Below are 21436 nucleotides of genomic sequence, written 5' to 3' on the forward strand. Positions count from 1 at the left end.
AATCCTATTATGTCCTGGAGGGTCATCTCTTAATCCCATCACCCTGGAGCTGGAGGCCTTTTGTTTTGTAGATAGGCTGGCCCAGTCTTAATGTGCACCAAATATCTGCTAGGGGCAGAGAGCTGCAGGGAGCTGCTCTTTGTCTTTAAAAACCTGTTTCTCCTTTTCTCATCCAGGGAAATATAATATTCTGCCTTTTTAATATTTCCTAAAATATTTCATTCTTCTAAGAGGGGTGGGTGCTAACTTTCTTCAATAGTTAAAATCTATTTTTCTTTCTTCTATATTTTCATTGTAAGAGAACAACTGTTACTTTACTATAGCAAAAATCAAAATGGATTTTCAGACAAATTTTCTAAAAAAATGTGTTTGGAGGAAACGCTCCCCAGTTGGGCTCTTTCAGCCAGGATACCGCTGTTGGCGCTTGAAGAACAAAATTGAACAGAGAAGCAAGCTGCAGGAAAGAAGAATTTATTTTGGAGGCCAAAGATGAGTGACAATTCAGCAAAGGACCCCAGCTAGCTAGAAAGAAGGACTTCCAAGAAATGAGTTTTTCTAAGTACTCTCCCCTCAATGCTAGCAGCCGTCGCTGCCCCCTTCTCCCTCTCCGTTCCCACTGCTGGGTGATCCCGTGCAAAGAAGGGAACAGCAGCGTTAGCACACAGAAACAGCAGCACGCAGGAACGCCGCCCTCTCCTCCCTCTCTGTTCCCACTGCTGGGTGATCCCGTGCGAAGAAGGGAGCTAGCAGACAGGGGAGAGTGCGAGGTTGCTGCTTCTGGGACTTGGGGGCTCGGAAAACGTCTGAGTCCAGCTCACCCGGCTTCTCTTCCTCTCACAGCCAGCTTTTCCAGTCTAGCTTGACGCAGGCTTCCTCCCCAGGCCGTTTCCCCCCCAACAGCCAGACAAAGCTAGGCAAAAAGCCAGCCCTCACCGGCGCCCAGCTTCACTGACAGCAATGGGGGGCAGAGGTCGACCCCGAGGCCCCTTGTATGTGGGGTGCCACAGGGGTTGGTCCTCTCGCCCCTTCTTTTCAACATTTATGTGAAGCCGCTGGGTGAGATCATCCGTGGTTTCGGGGTGAAGTACCATCACTACGCTGATGACACTCAGCTGTACATCTCCACCCCGGATCACCCCAATGATGCCCTTGAAGTGATGTCCCGATGCCTGGAGGCTGTACGGATCTGGATGGGGAGAAACAGACTCAGGCTCAACCCATCCAAGACCGAGTGGCTGTGGTTTCTGACGTCCCAATATAGTCAGTTGGTGCCATCACGGAGGAGGAGGGAAGCCAGGCAAAGGGGCAAGTGAGGGGCATCTGCAGCATGCTGGGCTTCACAGACTTTCTAAGCCTGCCTAAAGCAGGGGGAGAGAGAGAGAGATCCGATCTAATTTCTCTGTACGTGTGTGTGTGTGTGTGTGTGTGTGTGAGAGAGAGAGAGAGACAGAGAGATCCGATCCAATCTCGGAGAGTTATATCAGGGCTGGCGGTGGTGTGCTCTCTCTCTCACACCCACACACCCCCACACCCACGCACACCCACCCACCCACACACACACACATACAAACAGGTTGGATCTTTCTTTCCTCCCACCCACCCCCACCCCACCCCACCCACCAGAGAACCCTGGATTCCCTCCCCAACCCTGCCTGTCTCATATAGGCACCACCCACATGAGTGACGTAGAGTTGGCCATGCCCACTCAGTCAAATGACCATCCCCAGCCACGCCCACCAGGTCATTAGGAAGAACTTGTTAAATTATTTGAATCCCACCACTGGTAGTAAAACCTTATTATTCAGGTTAAATTGCCGTGTTGGCACTTTGCGATAAATAAGTGGGTTTTGGGTTGCAGTTTGGGCACTCGATCCCTAAAAGGTTTGCCATCACTGCACTAGACCAAACTGTCTCTCATTAGACATGTTCATTAAATACAGCTATCTGTCTTTCTTTCAACACTGATTATTTGCAACAGGACCCATAATGCCCACAAATTTTCTACCACCACAGTCTTTTAAGTATTAGTGGTGATATATGAGTATTATGCCTTTAAGAAGAGTTCTTAGTCAGCAGTTGCCTGTTCCATCACCTGACCTTTAATACACCTGATTTCTGTTGTCTGTCTTGACAATATATCTTTCCGTCGATCGATCGATCTTGTGCCAGGGTTTCCAAGGAGGTGGTGTTGATATCCAGCTGTTTGGGGATGCGGTGATCTGGCATCTTTGTGACATGGCCTGCCCAGTGTGTCTGGGCTTTGATCAGTAGGGTGTGAACTGATGGCAGGCCTGCTCTGAAGAGGACTTTTGTGTCTGGCACCTTGTCCTGCCACAGGATCCTCAGAAGTCTTCAGAAGCAGGTCATGTGGAAGTGGTTCAATTGCCTAGCGTGCCTCCTGTATACAGTCCAAGTCTCACTGGCATACATCAGGGTAGTTAGCACTACTGCTCGGTAGACTTTGAGCTTTGTAACAAGGCTTATTCCATGGCGGTTCCACACATTGGTCAGTAGTCTGCCAAATGCAGACCTGCAGTTGACCTCGATGTCCATTGTCACTGCACGGGAAAGGGTGCTGCCAAGGTATGTAAATTGGTCCACTGCTTGCAGCTTTTATCCTTTCACTGTGGTGGTGGACTCTTGGTGTTTGTTGTGGCCCGCCAGTGACCAGCAGAGCTGACAGCAGATTCGGACAGTGAGGAGGTTGGGGAGGAACATGGGCCAGTCCTGGAGTCTGGGGAAGGCTCGGACGATGGCTCTGAGTTGGAGGCAGAGAGGGGGCCAAGGCCATCTGGTAGTCTAGGCTGGGGCATCTAGGCTGTAGTTGATATCCGCCTGGGGCATTCTGTCAGTTGCCTCGTTATTGATGGAAGATGGGTGGTTCAGTACAGATTGGAAGTGCTCAGCCCAACGCTGTAGAATCAGAGTCTTCTCAGCAATATGAGTTGCACCATCTGAGTCCAGTAGAGGGGAGCTCCCTGAGGGCTGAGGTCCATACAAATATTTGAGGACTTCGTAGAACCATTTAGCATTGTTTCTATCAGCAAACTTCTGAATTTCATCTGCTTTGGCACTCAACCAGGAGTCCTGCATCTTGCGAAGCTTGCTCTGTACGGTCCTGCGAGTGTTGTTGAAGGCGTTTTTCTTAGCTGTTGATGACTGGTCGTTCTGATGTGCACAATGAAGGCGGTGCTTTTCAGCAAGTAGGGCCTTTATCTCTTCATCATTTTTGTCAAACCAGTCCTGCTGTTTCCTGTGTAAGGGTCCAAGAACCTTTAGTGCAGAAGAGTGCACAATATCCCGGAAGCGTTCCCAGTCCTTCTCAGCATTTTCCACGTTGATCCACCAAGGCTGCCAAACATTTGAAGACAGGACAACCATAGCACAAGAGAAGCGAGCACTCCGCAAAGCCAGAGCTGCAAATGCTGCAATAGTGGTGCCCACACATCTGCCCGATGTGTGGCAGAACATTCCGTGCCCATATAGGCCTTATCAGCCACCTGTGGACACACCGTGGACAGCCCACAACTTGTTAGATGTCAAGGTCCTCTTCATAAACTATGGACGAACATCATATCTTTCCGTAGGTGCTCAGTGTTGTTTTAGGTGCCATTGTTGCTATGTGCATGTATAACTGACTTCTATGAATAGAAGCAGAGGTGGGATACAGCCGGTTCGGACCGGTTCAGGGGCACCAGTTGTTAAAATTCTGCCCAGTTTGGCGAACTGGCTATTCCCACCACTGGCTGCCCCCCCGGCCTGTTTTTCGGCTGTTTTGGGGCTGTTTTCGGCCCTTTTTGGGGGGCCGTTTTCCAGGCTGTTTTGGATGTTCAGTAGTAGTAAATAGAGAGGGAAATTGAGTCAAAGGCCTCAACAAGGTATGATTTCCCTCTCTATTTATTTACTACTACTGAACATCCAAAACGGCCTGAAAAACAGCCTGAAAATGGCCAAAATAGAGCCTTGGTGGCACAGCAGACTAAAGCACTGTTAAGTAACACCAGCTGCCTGCAATTACTGTAAGTTCAAATCTCACCAGGCTCAAGGTTGACTCAGCCTTCCATCCTTTCGAGGTAGGTAAAATGAGGACCCGGATTGTGGGGGCAATAAACTGACTTTGTATAAAAAAGAACACCGCTTTGGGGGGGGGCGAAAGCCCTACTAAGAAGGTATATACAAAAGTATGAAGGCTATTGCTTAACGCATTGTAAGCCGCCCTGAGTCTCCGGAAAAGGGCGGCATATAAATCGAAACAATAAATAAATAAATAAATAAAAAACAGCCCGGAAAACTGGCCGAAAAATTAAGATTTCAAATCTTCAATTACTTCTCTTGAAGCTGTACAACAATCTGGATTTGAAAGGGGAAGAGGAATTTGTAGCTTGTGTGGGCACACACTTCAGACCTCTCAATACCTCACATCCATTGTGCTTTTTCCTGCACCACTGCACAAATCTTTTAACCATTTGCTGGCAAACACAAAGTGAGCCTTCATCCCAAAGCATATTCCCCGTTCTGAATTTGGATTATTACACAACCATATGAAATAGTATAAAATTGCACTACTAATCACAGTAACATCTGGACTATAGCAAAACTTTGTGAAAAAAATTGATATAAGTTCCCATACCCCATATATAGATTATGTTGAACAAATGTAATTTGTTTGGGTTGATTTAAAGCCAAGATATGAAAATAAGGAAAACAAATAAACTTCATCAAAAACTTCAATTGCCATAATGTTGTCTTCCTAAAGTCCCCTGCTTACTTCTTTGCTCCAATTACAATTTCTGTACTAACAAACTTTATGTCCAGTTTTAGAACCAATTCTGAGAAAATAAGCTTGAAAGAGGGTCAAAAATCCTTCCACCCACTTGGACCTTTTCCTCATATCAGTACATCAGTAATGGGGTGGAGTAGGGAAGGAATCTTAAGTATCAGTGTAAAAGTCCCTTTTTTCCAATGATAACAGTTCTAGGATAAATCAGATCAATAATAATGTCTGTCCATGTATCTCTCCTGCTCAGCTTTTCCTCATTATATGACTATTCCAGAATATAAATAAAGACAGAGGAGGACAGTTATATGATTGGGAGAACCTTGTGTCTATTTTTAGGGTCCCATACTATAAAGAGAATGGAGGACAATTCTTGTGATTGAGAGAACTTTGTGTCTAATTTTTGGGCCAGAATGATCACAGTTCAATGACAGAGCATAGATATTGCATATTCAGGCAAAGCAGAGCTGAGGAAAACGTCTGTTGAGATCATTGCGAACTTCTCATAAATTATGGTCCATGAACGTGGGGAGATTAGTGATCCTTAGATGCCTTTCTATATTTTTATGCATAAAGCATGTTTCTATTAGAGTCTTCCTTCATAGTTATGCTGCTCAGGATAATCTGTAATATGTTTTTTTTTAAAAAAAAAAGGAGACCAAAGCACAGATCGCTAAAAAGGATCTTAATTTGCCCATTTTTGACAGGGTTTTTCAAACTTGCAATCCTAAAATGTGTGGACTTCCAGAATTGCCAGGACAGAGTTCTGGAAGTTGAAGTCTACACATCTTAAAAGTTGCCAAATTTGAAAAACACTGATCTATCAGAACATCTAGCTCAGGGGTATCCAACCTTGGCAACTTTTAAGACTTGTGGATTTCAAAACGAGTCAAAAAACGGGCGGGGGAAGGGCCAGCCAGTGGTGGGATTAGCCCGAACTGGTCCAAACCGGCTGAATCCCACCTCTGCCTTTGATGCGAGTGGCTGGGTGGTGGGGCTGGGTGTGATAAGTGACGTTGAGTTGGCCACGCCTACCCAGTCACATGACCACCCTACCCAGCCAGTCATTAGGGCAGAGAACCAGTTGTTAAATTATTTGAATCCCACTGAATAGATGATTTATTTACCATCCGGAATTACTTGATTGTGAATTCATCAGGCTAGATAATGGGATAGATATGTATTCTAGTCCCACCTTAGGTACAAATGAGCTGAGTAAGATTGGGCTAGTCATTTTCTCTCATTTCTAGGAAGCAGGCAAGGGCAAGCCACTTTTGAAAAACCTTGCCAAAAAAACTGCAGGGACTTGTCCAGGAAGTCTCTGAGATTTGGGCACAGTTGAACAGAAGAAGAAAAAAGGTTATGGGCCCTCCAGTTTACTAAGCCTATATATTTTAGTTGTGATCTTATACTGTATTATACAAATTGTGGATGTTTTACAAGTGATGTATCAATGTTATTGAGGTATTTTTATTTTGTGTTGCACATACCATAGTTATATAGGTACATGCAAAATAAAAACATCTTATGGTACGAGTCTGTTAATACATTGAATACAGAAGTGTCTTTTTATTCATGCAGGCCTGTTAATCAGGTATAAAAGAAATATATAGAATTATATTTCTCCTAAAGTGTGGACTATATCTTCCTTTGAAGTAGTGAATAGCCTAGTGTTTCTAGAAAAACTTCAAAGTCTAAATTGCTTTCAGCAGATTATTTTTGGTTTTAATACTTTTATAGGTATACAGGTAGTCCTCATTTAGCGACTGTTCAGCTACAACAGCGATGAAAAGTAATTTTGCAATCAGTCCTCATATTTGCAATCTTTGTAGGTCTGTAAAACAAGGGAAAGCTGAAATAAAATGAAAGGGAAACAATAATAAGGATATAATAAATAATACTAGAATATGATATACTGGTATACTAGATTCTGTAACCATTAGGTTCCTGTAATACATATATGCCTTTGTATTTGTATCATACATATTATTCCTTTCTATTTGTATCTCCTGTTACAAACATATTGTTATTAGGCCTCTGTAATGTATCTGGTATTTGTCAAACGTATGTCCCTGCCATTTGACCTAAACTCATATCAATCTATCTAAAAACATGGTACGTATCTCAGTTGAAACTACAGCCATCAACAAAGGGATAATTTACACCTCAGCCCTAATTTATGTTTGATCTGGATAAACTCCTGCTTTCCAGAGCCAGGGGGCCAAAGTGGCCAATTGAGTAAACAAATGCTTAAGATAAGACTAATTGGGGAAGTTTCTATTCCCCCTTGCAGGGCAACAAGGAATACACAAACCTAAATTAGGAGGCCAGAATTGGGTACTAAGCTAACGTCTCTGAGGGTATAAAAGGACACCATACCTTCCCCAAGGTGTGGCTATTTCCTCGCATGCATTGTATCTGTATGTTCTGGATATAGTTGTAGGAAGTTAGCACCCACCCCTTTCCTGGAAGAGTGAAATATTTTAGGAAATATGAAAAAGGCAGAATATTATATTTCCCTGGATGAGAAATATGAGAAGCATATTTTACAGACAAAGCAGCTCCCACCTTCCTGCCCCCCCCCCCCCTTTTGTCAATGGGCCATTAAGGCCTGGGCCAGTCTCTTCTACATAACAAAGATCTGCCTCCTTCAGGCAGAGCCATAGTAGGAATTGCCAAAGATAGGATTAGCCCTCTACACAATAGCAGCAGAAACTCACCACATGTGACCTGGGAAGCACATGTGACCATCAGCCAGCAAGGCCCCCACCCCCTGGGAGTCTGACAACCAATCAGGATACTCTTGGGGCCCCAAGAAATGCAGAGCCAGAGAGAGCATAAAAACCCGAGGATTTACTGTATCGGCCCTTTTCTGTTCAGGAACTCAAGCCATGTGATCCTGTCCACCATTAAACCATCTTTCCAAGCAGTCTCCATGTTTCCAGTGTCTGTTTTCCCCACTTGGAGCAGAACCCAGAAGGATATTTCTTCCAACACTTTAATTCAGGAAGGCAAGAAAAGTAGTGACACAGCTCTACTGTGTTCTTGGCTTGCAAGCAGAGTGGCATGATAAGTGTATGGGTTTTTATACCCATTTTCCCTTTGCAGTTTGTGTAGTTTGATGAGATTTTGTGTGTGCCTTTAGTTAAGGTGATTGCTCTGAATTCTGTCTTCCTGCCTTAATGGGTCAATCCTGTTCCTGGGGCTTTGTCTTTCCTATCCTGGGGGTTAATTCTGCCAGGAAAGAGGACAAGGGAAGTTCCAGGTGAGTTATTTTTAGCCTGGTTCCCCTTAATTGCTCTACTTAAGTGTTCCTTTCAGCTGGTGCTTTTGCCTGGGGTTTTCTTAAAGGGGGAAGGGCTGGCTTGAGTTTCTTGGCACTGTTTTCTGAGGTTTCTGGTGTGTAGGAAGTTAAAACCCACCCCTCGTGCTATTGTTGCAGAAAAATAAAGAGATGAATTTCAAAATCAAGAGAAACTTTATTTTTGGCCAAAAGGTTCAGACAGCTTAATATAAATTCTAACATCTGAACAATGTTCTGTTATTAACACACATTTTTATACCCTTCAATAGTAGAAAAACAGGAAGTATTTGTGAAATAAACCTACGTGCTAGGCTCACCCCCCTCCCTTCACGCTGATCCATGTGGTTTAGTTTTGCATTTTAACATGGTACCTCTGCGGTTTGACTTCTTGAACTCTGCAACTGTAGAAAGTGAGTTAACTCTGTGGTTTGACTTTTTGAACCCAGCAACTGTCTCTTATAATGACTAGTTAAAGGACCTTTAGAGATCATTCAGGCTGACCCCGTATTATTTCACTCTTATATTCTGTTGGAAGAAACATCCTTCTAGGTTCTGCTCCAAGTGGGGAAAACAGACACTGGAAACATGGAGACTGCTTGGAAAGATGGTTTAATGGTGGACAGGATCACATGGCTTGAGTTCCTGAACAGAAAAAGGGGCAGATACAGTAAATCCTCCGGTTTTTATGCTCTCTCTGGCTCTGCATTTCTTGGGGCCCCAAAAGAGTATCCTGATTGGTTGTCAGACTCCCAGGGGGTGGGGGCCTTGCTGGCTGATGGTCACATGTGCTTCCCAGGTCACATGTGGTGAGTTTCTGCTGCTATTGTGTAGAGGGCTAATCCTATCTTTGGCAATTCCTACTATGGCTCTGCCTGAAGGAGGCAGATCTTTGTTATGTAGAATAGACTGGCCCAGGCCTTAATGGCCCATTGACAAAGGGGGGGGGGGGCAGGAAGGTGGGAGCTGCTTTGTCTGTAAAATATGCTTCTCATATTTCTCATCCAGGGAAATATAATATTCTGCCTTTTTCATATTTCCTAAAATATTTCACTCTTCCAGGAAAGGGGTGGGTGCTAACTTCCTACAATTCAAATTTCACTTTATGCCCTACTTTATTCCCCCCTTTAAGACTCTATTTTACTTAGTTACAATTTAGTCTTACCTATTACAGAGCTTAAATCAGCAATGCAAGCATATAACATTTGGCATAACATAATCAATTCAGGATAAGATTCATAATAATGCAAAGGAAAAGACAAGTAATACATATGATTTTCAAATCTTATTCTCTGAAGCACTTTCTCTAATTACCCGGTTGAGAGTTGTACATATGTTCCTGCATCAGAAACTTCATTTTCATCAAAGAGATCAGGGTCAATTTTACGGTCTATAAGGCTTTCCATCAAAATCAACTCTTTCTCAATTCTTATCTCCTTTACTGTTCTCATAGCTAGTTGTCTGAACAGAGGTATTGCACAAGGAATAAAAGCCAGGCCTGTCACAACAGAAATAACATCTGTCTAATCCAGCCACAGTATACGGGCCCTTCCACCTAGGCATTAAACTTTCTCCTTTCCAGTGTTTTACCCATACAATCCTCCAAATCACAACTTAATCCTTTTTACTTTCACCACCATATACCATTAAAGGTATTTCAATTGTTACAGTTTATACTTACTCATATTTCTAAAAAAAGAAAAACTTATCATTGTCTAGATTTCAAAAATACAAAGGCATACTCCAATTATTATTCATTTCATTTTTTTTTACAATCATGTTTTCCCATTTATTTCGTAGTACTATTTGAATATTATAACTAGAGGTGGTCAAAAAATGGTGGGCTAAGGGACACACAGTATTGTTGGATTTCTTGTATTTGCTTATTTAATTCTCCCACCATCTGATTCACCCACTTAGTTCTTATCTGGCTTAGATCTCCTATATGATTTTCAAGTATTTCAAAAGGAGATAATCTAATTCCTTTACGTGGAGTACATTGCACAGACCAAAGTGCTAGTGGTAATGCATCTACCCACTTAAGGTGATTTTCAAGGCACACCTTTGTCACCTTTTCTCTTATAGTCCAGTTCATTCTTTCAGCCTTTTCATTCAAAAGCAAATAATTTCTGACTATCCTTTCTTTCATGTCTTCTTGGTGGTAAGGCTGGATTAAAGCATTTGTTCGTTTCAGGGTCACTCGTGGGTTCTGAGTGAGGAGAGCTTGATGCTTGTAAATTCTGGAGTTTGTCATCCATAAATGGCCCTTTGTCTCTAAAACTCCTTGAATCGCATGGCTGGTGTAAATGGTTCTGCAATTCGACAGACAGCTTCCTTCCTCGCATGTCCTGGTGGGTTATCTTCTGCCCATAACTCCGGTACTTCAGACTCCTGCCAGGTATTGGGGATTTGACCCTCTTGAGCCAACATTTTTCATCTGGGGGGTGCCTCTTTTAAGAATGGTAAATTATCAGAATCTTTATAACACTGCAGTATTTCTTTTCTCCTACTCTGGGTTCCTCCTACCACACATAACAGCATAAACTAACCATATCTTCTTTGGTCAGCCCAAAGATTCATCTTACCGTATGGTGGGGCTTCTCAAGTTCTAAATATTTTTCCTTTAAGGACTAGTCGGGTCTATTTGCAGTTTAGGATTCTTTCTAATTGTTTTAGTGAACTTCTCACTTTTTTTTTTCTCAGTTACATCCATTGTTCTATCTCCTCAAGCACTGGAGTGTCTCTGCCCTGGGGATGTTCTGTCTAGCTCTTTCTAGCTTGGATCTCCCAGCCAACGCTGGCCTATTTTTAAAGATCCAAAATGTATAGAGACTTTTGTTCACACATCATTTGCATTTAGCCAGGGCTCTCATGAGCAAGTTTGAACTCCACTTTTCTTTTAAGGACCTTTATTTAGCCAAATTGGTTTTCCTGTGTCATCCCTCAGCAAAGCCCATTTCCTACATCTGTTTTCCTCTCTTCTTCAGGCTGGCCAGGACAGGCATCTGCCTCTCGTCCTATGCCTCAAACAAGTTTCCTGAAGGGGGTATCTACCACCCTCGGGCTGCAACTTCCCATGTTTCCCCTTTCGATGTTGTTGTGGAAAATGAGAGTCTGAAACACATTCCTGGGTCAGACAGATACATTTATTTGCGCAAAGGTTCAGTGCTGTGTTTGGTTCTTAGCAAAACTGAACAAGGATTAATTATGATTTCACAATTTAAATATGTTTTCAAGACAAAGAGTTCTATGAGCCCTTCCAGCTTCCATATATGGTTACATTAAAAATACATTATACTTACATTACACTTTACTAATTACCAAACCATTACATACTAGTTAATAAAATTATTGTGGCTACACATTTTCACTACTCCATCAATTACTAATTATTAAACTATTACAACTTTTACTAACCCATCACTTTATAATTTATAACTGTCCTTTAAGTGCTGTAATGTTTAAATGCAGATATTATGGCTATACTTTAAACAATAAGTAACCTTCTGTCTCCCATGTATATCCGTTCAGATGTTCACATATATCTGAATTTCCGTAGTTTTTGATTCTATTAAGAAGATGTATAGAATCAGTGTGTTTGACACAGGGCCATAGGTCAAGTAATTATGGGGACATCCATGAACTAATTGCTTAGTTTCTTTTCTTTATCCAAGTCAGTCATTCACCAGAACCCCACTCTTAGCTTTCCTGATGGATGACAGCTGGGCCTCATCAGAAGATATATTTACCAATAATGGAGTTCAGCTGCCTTTAACCAGCACGTATACTTAATGTGAATAGAGAGGTTCTCTCAAAGTTTATTCAGAGTTCATAGATTTGATCTGACTTTATGTACCTGACTTGGTATGATTATTTCTTTTATTCACCTTATTTCTTATTGGCTATAATTACCTCAATGTGGGGTTTTACACTTTGGTTCAGCCGGGCTACACAACATCAGTTCTGCCACTGATTTTCAGACCCCTCTTATAATGGAAATCTGGGAGGACCTGGTGCCCCAACACTTCACAGCTTCACAATTTCCTAAAAATCCTGGGGTTTGCTTTTGGGATTTTCACAGGAAAAAAAAGGAACAACAAATTTTCTTTTTTCACTTGCATGGGCACATAGTGAGTGGAGGCATTCGATGTAAGCTATGCACTGAAGTGCTTCTGCTTTTGAATATCTGGGGCTCAGTCCCCTTGGCATTTGCAATGCTACACAAGCTGTCATTTCAGGGCGGTCTCTCCTCTTCATAGGTTGCAGTCTTTAAGATAGGTTTCTTTTCAGGGTGACTCTGACCTGACATTTGGGATTTCCTCTCACTCGAGCCACACAGACTTGCATGACTTCTACTTGGCATTTGTGAAGTCAGTCAGGGTTCTGTTTCACTACTATTTGCCACCCATTTTCTAAGACACTGCCACTGACCTACGGCGCCGGACGTTCCAACGGTCACCAATAGGAACTGCAATGGCTAAACCACCCACACAATTCTAGAGTCTCATTAGGATACGCCGGTTCCGTTAGGAAGGGACGTTCCCAGACCCAGGGAGGGGATCAGGCTCCCTCTTTCACTCTCAAGGAGTGGGCCTACAATTCCCACAATACTTGCCTGCAGGCGTCTTCTTTTTTCTTTTTCAGCCAGCGTTATTGGTTAGCTTGTCTTGATTTCATAAGGTTCTTGGGTCGGTTGGAGCCATTGAGTACCCAGAGGGGCCGTCTGCTTCCTTCCAGAGAAAAACTCTCAGTGGTGCCTGAAGTTTGGGCAAGACGGTCTCACCTGGGCACTAACTGGTCCGTTCCATCCCTTAGTGAAATCTCGCTTCATCTCCTGGCTGGCTCGCCAAAAATGTTGCAGAAAAATAAAGAGATGAATTTCGAAATCAAGAGAAACTTTATTTTTAGCCAAAAGGTTCAGACAGCTTAATATAAATTTTAACATCTGCTCTTTAACATTATGAAGCCGCTGGGTGAGATCATTCGTGGTTTCAGGGTGCGGTATCATCAGTACGCTGATGATACCCATCTTTACATCTCCACCCCGGACCAACCCAGGGATGCCCTTTCCGTGATGCCTAAGTGCCTGGAGGCGGTACGGGTCTGGATGGGTAGGAACAGGCTCAGGCTCAACCCCTCCAAGACTGAGTGGCTGTGGATACCGGCATCCCATGATCTAGCTCCCCCATCACTGTTGATGGGAGGGGAGTGTCTTGCTCCCTCGGAAAGGGTTTGTAATCTTGGCGTCGTCCTTGATTCACAGCTGTCTTTAGTGGACCATCTAACGGCCATGACAAGGGGGGCATTTGCACAGGTTCGCCTGGTGCGCCAGTTACACCCTTTTCTAGACCGGGACACCCTCCGTACGGTCACTCATGCTCTCATCTCTTGGTTGGATTACTGCAATGCCCTTTACATGGGGCTGCCCTTGGGGTGCACCCGGAGGCTCCAACTGGTCCAGAATGCGGCTGCGCGAGTACTTACGGGTGCGTCCTGCTACTCCCATATAACACCACTATTGCGCAAGCTGCACTGGTTGCCGGTGGTCCTCCGGATCCGCTTCAAGGTGCTGGTACTCACCTATAAAGCCCTTCATGGCATGGGCCCGGGGTATTTGCAGGATCACCTCCTACCGGCCTCCCACCGCCCAGTGCGCTCACATAGGGCTGCCCTCCTCCGGGTCCCCTCGGCCAGACAGTGTTGGCTGGCGGTCCCCAGGATGAGGGCGTTCTCTGTGGTCGCACCGACCCTCTGGAATGGGTTGCCCACCGGGCTCCGGATGGCCCCCGACCTCCGCACCTTCCGCGCCGACCTAAAGACATGGCTCTTTCAGCAACTTCCCTGATCTGCTGTGGATTTTAACTTGGGGATTTGGGGATTTTAAATTGGTTTTTAATATTACTTAATCTTTATCTATTGTCGAGTTGTTTTATTGTTGTGAGCCGCCCCGAGTCCTATGGGAGAAGGGCGGCATAAAAATCTGACAAATAAATAAACATCTGAACAACGTTCTGTTATTAACACACATTTTTATACCCTTCAATAGTAGAAAAACAGGAAGTATTTGTGAAATAAACCTACGTGCTAGGCTCACCCCCCTCCCTTCACGCTGATCCATGTGGTTTAGTTTTGCATTTTAACATGGTACCTCTGCGGTTTGACTTCTTGAACTCTGCAACTGTAGAAAGTGAGTTAACTCTGTGGTTTGACTTTTTGAACCCAGCAACTGTCTCTTATAATGACTAGTTAAAGGACCTTTAGAGATCATTCAGGCTGACCCCGTATTATTTCACTCTTACATTCAAATTTCACTTTACGTCCTACTTTACTGTGAGGTTTCTGGAACTGTCCTTTTGGGGTTGTGAGAAATAAAGATTATTCCTGTAAAAAGTATAGCCTAAGCTATGCCATTTTAAAATCATGTTAAGGCTTTATTTTACCTTGTATAACCTGATTATATAATTTAGCTGACACTTAAGAACATGAGAAAGGAACTGTGTAATTCCTGTGTTCTTGAGAATATGTTTATCTTGCAGGAAATATGCTTTTGGGTCAACTTGTCCTCATTAATTAGGGGAAGTACGCATATGCTGATATCACACGTATAAGCAATATTTTTAAGTGGGGTATTTTTATACTGGAAATGTGGGGACTTTCCACAGGGGCAAAACATGTGCTAAACTTGTTATATAAGATCTGAAATTGTACTCCAGGGACATGCTTGTATCCTGTACAATGTAACCTGAAAACTGTATATAAGATGGTAAGGAAGAAACCATAATTTGCCTTCTCTCTTTCTGAGAAGGACCTTTGCAAAGAATAAAACTAATCTTGTCTATCAACTCTGTGACGAAATGGGGTTGAGGGGTACCCCAGACCGTGAACCAGCTCATGAGTAAACACACTGAGACTGAAATAATTCTGACAGAGGCGTCTTGTGTAAAAATATAATTTACTTTAAAACATTTAAAAAGCACTATGTCTAAGAAAACACATTAAAAACAAAGTCTTATCTGGGTATGTGAAGCAAGGCTATCTCCCTAGATCCCTCTCCACAATACCGAAACAGTTCACAAAAGAATAAAGCTAGCATGAAGGTAAGCAGCTTCGGCGTCGATACATCATCAAGGCCATCATAATGGGAGCAGCACAAGCTTCACAGCTGAAAGTCACCTGAAGTAAAAACAGTTCATACAGCAAACATTGCTTGAAGCTTGTGGGAGGAAGAAGGTCCAGCAACAGCAGTCCCGATGATAGCTTGCGTGCCACAAAACAGCAAAAGGCAAGCATCCGTGGGAGTCTCTCTGTAGCAACGTCTGGAGTCCTTATCTGCATTCTTCACCCATCTGCGGCATTGCACCAAGCTTCCTGCAGGAGCTGTGCATTTAGGCCTAAAAGACTAGGCCCGAGTAGCAAGCAAAAGGTCCTTGCTTATATAGGGAGTTAACCTGCAATTAACTAGGGCGGGGAAGGCTTGCAGGTAATTGGCAACAGTAGATGGCTTGATTAAAACCATACTGTTCGTGAGTAGGCAGATAGCCACAGCAATCCTGGAAACACTCGTGACAAACTCTGTCGTTATTTTGAAGGTAACAGGTTTTTCCTGTGTATCACAGGGGTATACATCCTACATGTATATTGCATACCACTTTTCTAGTTTCTGTTGAGAGTGTAACAATATGAATAGGTATGACGTGGAGACTATATATTGTATATAATTAATTATATGCCAATTTCAGAGTGAAAGTCTTCCCATAAGCGGCTCTCTTTAGTATCAAAGCTGAAAGCAGCCAATCAAGGTGCCACGTTTTGCCCATATCCAAAATGGATGACGCTACGTGACGCATGCAGAAGTTTCCCTGACTTAGGGAATGGGCTGTGAAATATGAAATTGCCCTGATCCAAAATGGCCGCCACCGCATCCCTCTTCTCGAGACAGACTATTAAAGACGGCAGTTCTGGAGGAAGTTGGAAATTTCACTCTCCCTTGACGTTGCCCGAAGCTCAAATTTCGTTTTTAAGAACTCAACATTCTTTTGCAACTTGAACCCCTTCGTTGGCGCCCTTCCCTTAAATAAAATGGCCGCTTTGCTGCTTTATACCCGTGCTGTCATCAAAGATGGCAAAACCACCCACCAATGTCCGAGGAGGGGGCCGTTGAGGGCGGGACTGCCATGGTTTGGTGACCTCTGATCGGGCGGGAGAAAGCTTTCCCCACCCCATTGCTCATCCTTCCCCAGGTAGAAAAGAACACTTCCCGGTGTAGTATGCAAGGCAGTGTGCAGCTGAGGAGCTCAGCGCAGAGGCGAGAACTGGGCTTGAGAAGCGGGAAGAAGAGCTGGGGCTGAGCAAAGAGGGGGATGGCGTGGAAAGAAGTGTGGGAGAGGTCCTGAAGACTGGAGGTTGTCAGAGGTGGGGAGACCTTGAGAAGTGCCCGGGAGCTTCTCCTCCTTTCCCCCTCTCCTCCCCACTGATTCCTTTGTAAGATCATCTGGCTTTTTGGAGAAAGCGTGCCCGGTGAGGGGAATAGTCCTTTCTGGGGGGTGTATCTCAAACGTCGTTCCGCATCCCAGCATAAATGTATATTTGTGTGTGTGCATAACAATGACTGGCTCTGTTGCCCTCCACTATTTTTTTTATAAATAGCTTTGTAAGAGATTTCCCTGTTCTCCCCTTTTATGATGACACTCTCTTGCAAACATTTGTGAGAAACTTTTTTTCTAAACCTCGGGGTTGAAAACAGTTGTGCTAAATCGGCAAACGGGGGGTGCCTTAAGTACTTTATTTCCGCTTGCTGCTAGTTGAAGGGTAGGATGATGTCCCTACATTCTCTTTCCAAATTCAACTTTTCTCCTTTTTTTGTATTTTTCTTTCTCTTTCATTCCCGAATGTCTCCTAAATAGGTCAATATTTTGTTTGTTTACTGAAGTTTTGGGGAAGCAGACTTCTAAAAAAAATTGACACAAAGGTTCTTGCTCAATAAGAGCAATTAACTCTGGAAAATGCTTAAGAAGCTGTAGTGAGGAAGCAAGTTTCTTGATGAAAGAAAGTTGCATTGGCTGCCTAACTGACCTAAGGAATATCTGCGCTAATGGAAAGGTTTTAAATCCTGCTTTTCAAAACTTGGGTGCTGGGAGAAGTGATGAAAAAGGTTAAGTAGTGGTGGATTGGAACCAGCTGATTGACAGATATAAAGCACAACTGTAAAGCCGGCATGACAAGTTTCATGACAAGATGAACCTTGTACTGAAGCCTTGTCAAGAAGGTTCCAAGGCCATCCTGCATGGGGAGTTTGGAGCCTACCCCCCTAAGGGGATCCGCTATGCCCTCAGCCTCACCCGGACTGAATTGCATATCCAGCACCTAGTACCTAAGCTGGACACTGATCAATGGACTGTGATATGGCTGATAGATGTGGTGGGTTGCTACACGCCGCGCAGCCATACAGTAGCAAACAGTAGTGGGCTCAGGATGGGCCCGGCAATGGATTGCAAAGACCTTTCAAGTGGACGGGGCAGAGCACTACAAGGACAACCAAGCTGTGGGTGAAAAATGGGCAGTTGCCATCAAGTGCCTAGTGCTGAGGGATTCCAATTTCCAGTGAAACAGGTAAGGGGGTGCCCTGTATTGGGGAATATTGCTTCTCACCTGGACAGATGGCAGATGCTATCTGTTTATCCAGTGGCATTCCTTAAACTGTATTGTGGACTGCAAGTCTTGTGTGTGCTTGTGTGTTTATCAGTCTTTTTTTAAAAAAATCAGCTTATTGGGAGACAGTCTATAACAAGTTCTTATCCTGATAGGATGATTTTCTGGATGATAAAGAATAAAGGTGTGTGTGTGTGTTTTAAATGTAGGAGAGCCCCCAGAATGGTTCAGCAGTGAGATGGGTGGCATATAAATTTAATAAATACAGTATTGTTGTGCAGGCCTGCCACATAATTTTATGAGATATCTGAAAAACTGAACATCAGCTTGGAGTATGCCTGCCGGCAGATGTGTCCATCTTTAGTTAAAGTAGTCTAATTAATACAAGCTCTCATGAACTAGGGAATATAAATCTATTTCTGTTGTCTTAGAACATTTTGCTAATCCTTTTCCTTCAATTCCTTTCTAAATTGTCTTTGCATCATACTTGCCACAAGATTATTAATTATCAATATTTTTAATCTTATTGTAATCTTACTTTCAAATTGCTGAGATTACAGAGTAGATTAATCTCCCGATCTACAAATCCATGATGTTGGATTGCCCTGGAAAGATGCAAACTTGCATTCCGGGGTGTTGCTAGCTTTTGAAATGTTTGGTAATTGAGATGGAAGCAAGTTGTTGCTTTTCTAATAAGTACAGCATATTTCCGTGATGGCGAACCTATGGCATGCGTGCCAGAGGTGGCACGCGGAACCTTCTCTGCTGGCATGAATGCCATCGCCCCAGGTCAGATCTCCGTGGCATTTCTTTTGGGAGCTTTTGTTTCCCTGCAAACAAAGAAATAGAAGCTCACGAAAGAAAAAGATCTTGCCTCTTGCCGCAGTGCCGGTGATGGGATGCCCCACCTCCCACCAGCCAGCTGGTCTTCGGGTCTCTGTGCATGCGCGCATGTCCTTGCATGTGCTCGTGCATGTCTGTGCATGCATGCACACACGTCCATGCATGTCCATGAGGACCCAGATTGTTGGGGGCAATATGCTGACTCTGTAAACCTCTTAGAGAGGGCTGTAAAAGCACTATGAAGTCTAAGTGCTATTGCTATGTGCGCGTTCATGCATACCTTTCAGTTTGGGCATGCGCGCACACAGTTTGGGCACTCAGTGTCTAAAAGGATCGCCATCACTGGCATATTTGAATAAAATTATTGTTGCGTTGACCTGCCTTTATATAATGGAAGGCAACTCCCATCAGAATTCAAAGGTGGTGAAGCTGAACCCTCCTCAGATTACATTGTATTAGACCTGTCTTCCCCAGAGCCCGTGATGGCGAACCTATGGCATGCATGCCAGAGGTGGCACACAGAGCCCTCTCTCTGGGCATGCGTGGTTGCCACCTGTTCTTCTGGGTTCCGGAGCGCGCATGCGCGCCAGCCAGCTAGTCTTTGCACGCACGGGACTACCAGAAACAGGAAGATCAGCTGTCCGGTGCATGCATGCACACCGGACAGCTGCTCTTCTGGTTTTCGACGCTCCCGCGTGTGTGTAGACCAGTTTCCAGCACACGCACACGGGATCATCCAGCAGTGGGAACGGAGACGGAGGAGGGGGTGGTGTTCCTGCATTCTGCTGTTTCTGTGTGGCACTCTCCCCTCAATGCTAGCGGCCGTCGCTGCCCCCTTCTCCCTCTCCGTTCCCACTGCTGGGTGATCCTGTGCGAAGAAGGGGGCTAGCAGAGAGGGGACAGTGCGAGGTGCTGCTTCTGGGACTCAGGGACTCGGGAAGTGTCTGGGTCCAGCTCATCTGGCTTCTCTTTCTCTCGCAGGCAGCTTTCCCAATCTAGCTCTCGGCTTGTCCACCCAACCGCTCTGGAAGCAAACAATGGGTGTCGGATGGGCTTGACACTAGCTTGACGCAGGCTTCCTCCCAAGGCCCCTGTCCGTTTTCCTCCTGACAGCCAGAAAAAGCTAGGCAAAAAGCCAGCCCTCACTGGCGCCCAGCTTCACCAACAGCAATGTGAGCTGCAGTGCAGTGCCACCTGCGTCAAGCTAGACTGGGGAGGGAGAATGTGAGTGAGCACTGAGGAGACAGTGGAGGAAGGAAGCCAGGCAAAGGGGCAAGTGAGGGGCGTCCACAGCATGCCGGGCCTGGCAGACTTTCTAAGCCTGCCTAAAGCAGGGAGGGAGAGAGAGAGATCCGATCTAACTTATGTGTATGTGTGTGTGAGAGAGAAATCCAATCCAATCTCAGAGAGTTATATCAGGGCTGAGGGCAGTGTGCTCTCTCTTTCTCTCTCACACACACACGCACACACGCACACATAAATAGGTTGGATCTTTCTTTCCTCCCACACACATCCCCACCCACCAGAGACCCCTGGATTCCCTCCCCAACCCTGCCTGTCTCATACAGGCACCACCCACATGAGTGATGTAGAGTTGGCCACGCCCACTCAGTCACATGACCACCCCCAGCCACACCCGCCAGGTCATTAGGAAGAACCTGTTTTTAAATTATTTGAATCCCACCACTGGTAGTAAAACATTATTCAGGTTAAATTGCCGTGTTGGCACTTTGTGATAAATAAGTGGGTTTTGGGTTGCAGTTTGGGCACTTGGTCCCTAAAAGGTTCGCCATCACTGGCCTAAAGGCATGTTTTGCCAACTGAATGAACTTTCTGTTTAACATATGAGCACAAATGTCCTGGGAAGTATGGAGTCAAATGTTGCAATGGCTACACATCCCACACTCAAATGTGTTTAACTTGCAATTCATATAAATGGAAAATGGAAGAAGATCCATTTATGTTGAACAACTTGCTTACAAGCTGCAACTCTGAACTCTTTTTTGTATTTTTTTTTAAATTTTTATTTCTTATACACATAATGTAAATGTACATTCTCTTATACATAAATGATCATACATATACATATTTTTCTTAAAGCATAAAATAAGGCATTTTAATTACATTCGGGGTTGCTCTTCTTTCTTTTCCCTCATTTCGCAACAACCCTTCTTCTCCTTCTTCCTTTCCCTTCCCTCCCTCCTCTCCTACTTCCTCTTTCCTACTTCCCCTTCCTTTTCCCCACTCCTCCCCTCTTTTCCCCCTTTCTCACCTTCTCTCGTACTCCTGTCCCCTGTCCTTTCTTCATCTCCTTTCCCCTTTCTTCCATTCCTCTCTCTCCCTATCCTCTTCTTACCCTCTCCTCCTCTCTCCTTTCTTTCTCCTTTGTCTTCCCCATGTCTTGAAATATACCTGGGGAGGGCTTTATGCCCCCCGGAGCATCTCGGTTGGAGCTGGGGAGCTGGCGGTTGATGGGGCCCTGCGGAGCGCCGCTGCGGAGCACCGTGGAGATAATGGCAGCGGCAGCGGTGAGGGAGGCGATGGCTTAACTCGGCTGCAGCAACTTTCCTGGCTGCAGCTTTTGATGACAACAGAAACGAGGGGGCTCGGAGGGGGATGGCGACTCTGGTGGCATCGCGAGAAGTCGAGGGGCGATTCCCCCTCCCCCTCCCCCCACTCAAAGTGGCGGAGCCGAGGTGGCGATGGCGGCAGAGGCCAGCTGACGACGCTGGCGTTGGACCCCCCCCCCCCGGACCCACAGACGTGGTTATCCTGGAGTATGCTGGGATCACTAGGACTGTTGAGTTATGGGGGTGTGGTGGGGCGGTGCTGGCACCGTCGATGGCGCCTGTCGCAGGATGCTGCTA

This window comes from Pituophis catenifer, unplaced genomic scaffold, assembly GCF_029215685.1.
Source record: "Pituophis catenifer annectens isolate HBS135680 unplaced genomic scaffold, rPitCat1.0.hap2 SCAF_5, whole genome shotgun sequence".
Taxonomy (NCBI): domain Eukaryota; kingdom Metazoa; phylum Chordata; class Lepidosauria; order Squamata; family Colubridae; genus Pituophis; species Pituophis catenifer.